Below are 5,481 nucleotides of genomic sequence, written 5' to 3' on the forward strand. Positions count from 1 at the left end.
AACAGTCGAAGCACTGATTAACTTGACAAAAACACAGTATTTTTCCTGATCCAGTTGCCAGGTATGAACAGTTTCAGAATTTAGACCAATTACCTGTGTAATCCGGTCATCTATTTCCAGGGATGTCGGCTGAACAGGACGGGATTCCTTGTCAAAAGCAAATACCAGAGTATTCTTCCTGAGGTTTGTAGCCATGGTTAATCCAGCGAAGCAATTTCGGTTAAACAACCGAAATTCCAAGTAACAGCAGCAAGACCAGAAAGAGCGATCAGATCACAAGGAACAGGAACAAACACGGAGATTAACGGACGGACGGCACTCGGCGAAGCACAAGTACAGCGATGTAAACACTGAAGTGCAGCGCAGCAGTTACCAGCGGCCACTCGCGAGCGCGGCTGAAACGGAACTGAAAAATAGCACCTGAATTTTTTCTTTAAAAACACGTCTGAGAATTAGCATTACCACAGATTACATAATCATTGCGTCTGATACACCTGAAGAGAATACTGATCCTACCCGTTCGATCGGAGTATCGACCGAAGACTGCAGTGCTATTCAGTCCTAAAATCGTGTTTGCTTACACAGGTCAATGAATCTGTAATACAATCTGCGATGCAACGTCGAGATAGTGTAGTTTGTTTACAAACCGTTCTGTTGCAAGTGTTTTATATCTATATATCTTGTTCAAAATATTTGTCAGATGTGGGGTTCGAACCCACGCTCCCTCTCGGGAACCAGAACTTAAGTCTGGCGCCTTAGACCGCTCGGCCAATCTGACAACTATGAGTAGATGTCCTCTGCATTGTATTTATCATAACCATTTTCGCTCTTGGCTATCATCTTTCTAATAATTGTAATGAAGTATTTAACCATTTTCCCAGTATACTTCATTCTTAAAACTGCTACTTAGCGACAACCCTTTACTCAACGTCCCAAACAGCAAGACCAATTTCCTAGTATTACGACGAAGTGGTGGAAAGCTCATGTGCCTGGTCAGAAGAGACTGACAAAAAGTTTGTAAGTTGAAACAAAGATGATAGAGAACAGTAATAAGATATGCATGCGTTTTAGGAACTCAATAGCAACAGTTTCTAAGTGAAGAATAAAGCACTTTTTGAGACACAGTGCAATGCAAAGCGGAATTTTTCTCCAACTTATATAATATCGGTAGTGTACATTGCTGAAAATAGAAACCATAGTACCAAGCATGGGGGTGAAAGCTATATGGGCGAAGAGGCAACAAGCCGCGTAGTTCCTTCCACACCACTAGAGGCGCTAGGGGTCAAACGAAGCTGGAACTGACCAATGAGAGCTGTCCAATGGCGGTTGTTGATATTCTGTCGTCTTGCTTTGTACTGAAGTCTACGGATACAGTCGTCTTTGTGTTTTATATTTACAATATATTGATCTTCATTATAAACAGATTTTTTGCTTTAAATTTCACGAAGTTCACCGTGGAATAGAAGAGATTTCCTGATGAAAAAATGTCCACAATTAATCCTAAGGTAAGACATTTGATTTTAAGTAAATAATCTCATAGCCTATAAATGAAATGTATTCTGTTCTATCGTAAATTAAGCTGTGTGGTTTCCATTTGTTTATTTAAATAACTTTGATATGTCAGTAGTTTTATTTAATGAAGAACTTTGTTTTTCCAGAATTTTCAACTTAATAAAATTTACATTAAAATACTCCTGCAAATTCTCCAGCTGTTCATCTGGACATTGCGTGGGTTCAATGGAGAAAGCTAGCAACAAGCATTTCTACAGGTTTCCAAAACTACCTCAAGAGTTGCTTCTGAAGTGAAAAAGTGTTTGTAAACTGTCACCAGATGTGAACTGTGCTACTTGTTTTGTTTGCGAAAATCATTTTTTCGAAGAAGATTTTGTGAATAAAACTAGGCAGAGGCTAAACAGGGGTGTGTTTCCAAAACATGTGGCAGGTGTTCCTTGTGAAATTGCTAGTATCAGTAGTGAATCATGTGAAACTGTTGTTAATAGTGAATTAGGGCTACCAAGCACTAGTGGGGCTATGGCAAGTGTTCATTATACAGCAGCTAATACCATAAGTGAAACTGGTGTTAATGAGCTACAAAGCTTTAGTTGTTAGTGGCAAGTAGTTCTCATGCAGCTGTTAGTACTAGAAGTGGATCTGTTGAAACTAGTGTTAATAGTGAATTAGGCCTACCAAGCATTAGTGGTGCCATGGAATATCTTTATTATACAGGTGCCAATACCAGAAGTGAAACTGGTGTTCGTGAATTACCTAGCACTAGTTGTGCTGAGCAGAGTAATTCATTGACTGATGCCTCTCTTGACTTTTTTTTATCTCCCCTCAAAATGTATCTGCAGGTGGTGAGTGCACATTCTTATCTGAAACTTTTTTGTAATGAGGAAATTGGAGTTTTAGGTACAGAGGTTTCAAAAGCAGACTTAACTCCAAGAAAATCGAAAGTGTACAAGACTCATAAGAATACTCTAACAAGGCTATCACAACTGAAAACAAACCTACATCATGTAAAATCAGAACTAAAAACACAATGAGATTTATAAGACAGTAATACTTTGTTTCATAGAAACTAATTTAAATTCTGTTGCCAAATATTTCATATACAGCCAATTAAGAAATGCTCATCGACCAGGAAATGCAAGTTGATCGACATCTGAGGACAAAGTATTTGTTTTATCCTTATATGAGCGAAGTCTCCACCTATACAAATATTTGTCAGTTCATTTTCATCTTCCTTCTATGAGGCATCTGAAATCTCTGTCTTCTATACCTTTTGAACCTTTATTGAATACTTCTGTGATGAATGTAATAAAGGCAGGAGTCAGAAGTTAAGGCAATGATCAACAGTGATAAATATTGTGCTTTGTTGTTTGATGAAATGTCTTTGGAGAGAAGGTTGCATTATGATATAGACAAACAAGAAATTTCAGGGTTTCAAGATTTAGGTCATTTAGGAAGGTCAAATGTGCAAGCAAACCACGCATTAGTTTTCATGGTTAAAGGCATATATATAAAAGCTGGAAGCAGGTTGTTGCTTATTACGTCACTCGGTTTCAAGTATCACTATAAAAAGTCTTATTACCGGTGTCATAAGGCAGTTGCCAGAAATAGGGCTAAAGGTTGTTTGGACAGTTTGTGACCAGGGTGCATGCAACCAGAGAGCACTGAATGATCTCCACTGTGAGAAATTTACTGAGTCCAGTCCAGTTCATTTTTTAGTCAGTGATGAACCTATTGCAGTAATTAGTATTAAAGAATACTAGAAATGCTCTGCTAGGAAATAAAATACAGTTTGGATCTAAGAAAGAGGTCAGTTTTAAATTTATTGAGAGATTCTTTAACTAAAATGAAAGTTAGAGTACGTGCAGCCCAGCTTAGTCATACAGTTGTCACAGTTATTGAAACTTATGATGTGTTTAATATCTTATCTGCTGATTCAATATACACTGCAGAATTTGTTGAAAAGATGGAGCACTTCTTCGATCCACTGAACAGTTCCCATTATTATCCACAAGATGGCAAATCTTATAAGTGTGCCCTCTCTGCAGACTTCTTGCATATTGAAATGTAGTACAGTCTGTTAAAGGATATGGAAAATTGGAAAATGTTGTAGCAAGGTACAGGGAGGGACAGAACAAAAATTTATATTTTCATAAGTGGCTGGCAGACTACAATAGCATCACTGATGTTCATTTGAAATAGATTTTAAAAATTGGCTTTAATTTTTTAAACATGAGAGCCTTCAGTCAAGACCCACTGGAGAATGTATTTTGTTGTGTGAGACAGCATGGTGTTGCAAACACCAACCCAATTTGCTTTCACTTCAAAGCAGCGTTGAAAAAAGTTGCAGTTAATAACATGTCCTTACCTGTAAATTCACTCGGTAGTTGTAAGGATGATAGATGCATGCCATTAAACAATTTAAGGCAATTTTTGGGAGCAGGTAATGATAGCTTTCTTGACTCCACAACAGACACATTCCATTACTGATCAAAGTGCTTTATACAGTGCCTTTGCTGATAATGAAGTTGCTGCTGCTGGTGGTGGTGGTAAAGGATCTGATGTAATAAAAGATAGACAAGCACTAGCACATGTAGCTGGTTACATTCTACAAAACACCTGAAAGCAAATGTAGTGTCTGTAAAACAAGTCAGTTGGCACCAACACCCACAGAACATCATTTATTTACAAGTTTCAAGGAATATGATGCTTTAAACCCACAATTAATATCCTTTATAGCAAATGTTCATGGTCAGTTGTATGCATTTTTAGATAAATGTGGACATAAGGAAAAATAGGAGAATACATTCTGTTCGCTGTTTAAGTTTCCAGAGGAAATATCATTTGCAAAGTGCATTTTTCTGAACAGTATATGTTAAGAAAATGTGTACCCTTTTTGATTAATAAATATGGGAGAGGTTGGAAACACGCCATTGGTAATAAAAGACTTAATCTTGTTAAAATCAAATTAGTAAAAGTCTTAAAGCTGTATAATAGTTAAGAGAAAAATTTTATTGTTTGCTTGAGAAATAAAAAGTAAGTTTTGTTTTCATTTCACCGTTTTTATCCACCTGGTACTTAATACTGATGTCTTCTTTTTGAGTTGAAGCGTTTACAATCGCAAGGTGCACAGACAATTTTAAGAAGTTTTTAGTCAATAGTGCAAGCTTCCTGGGCAATTACTCAGAAATTACGGTCCTGAAACGTAGCTGTAAGAAATTTTAGAATTCTTCATTAATTAAACTGTGATACTGATTTCTTAATTGAACCTCTTTAACTGCTGATTATCCTCTTAATAATAGTTTTTTTCTCCATTGACTTCGCACCTCATAAGACGGAAAAGTATGACATTATTCAGAAATATTTGTAGTCCAATTTAGCAGCAACAGTTTTATTTAACTTCAGTTATTTACACTACAGGCTTGTTTCGACTTCTTGTCAGTATCAAGTGTTGTGTCTAGTTCTTAAGACGCACAAGACGCCCTGAAGCTTTTATATATTGATAGGAATGAGTATAAATGTGTCAGCTTGCATGTCTGTTTTTGACGTTTTTCATATGACAGTCGATACTCAAGAAAACATCATAGGAGTCTCTGCTCTTATGATGTTTTCTTGAGCAGTGACTGCTCTATCTTCTCCCCTCTCATAATTCTTGTCATCATTATCTCTCCTGTGATTGTGGTAAAACTGTCGACCACTGCCACGGTTCCTATGTCCGTGACCCCCACCTCTATCTCTGTAATTTGGTGGGCCATAAAATTGACTTTGATTGTAATTATTTCCACCTTGGTTCTGATCACACATCTGGTTGTTTTGCTGTGCACGAATAGTTTCTAATTGCTCCAGTACTTCCATTAAAGTATCTTTATCTTTCATCAGGCTTCCGGATAAGTTTTCTTGCATTCTGCGACTTAATCTCCTTTTAATTGCCGATATCTTTATGTCGTCATTTAATGGCTGCTCTAAAGTTTC

The 5,481-nt window shown here is 37.0% G+C and overlaps 1 non-coding gene across 1 annotated transcript; it reads right to left on the reverse strand.

Moving 5' to 3' along the window:
• Positions 1–694: 694 nt before the first annotated feature.
• On the reverse strand, positions 695–778 carry Trnal-uaa. The gene has a single exon. It is a non-coding gene; the product is annotated as a tRNA-Leu (tRNA).
• Between the last annotated feature and the right edge of the window lie 4,703 nt (positions 779–5,481).

The sequence above is a fragment of the Schistocerca americana genome, chromosome X (genome assembly GCF_021461395.2).
Source record: "Schistocerca americana isolate TAMUIC-IGC-003095 chromosome X, iqSchAmer2.1, whole genome shotgun sequence".
Lineage (NCBI taxonomy): Eukaryota > Metazoa > Arthropoda > Insecta > Orthoptera > Acrididae > Schistocerca > Schistocerca americana.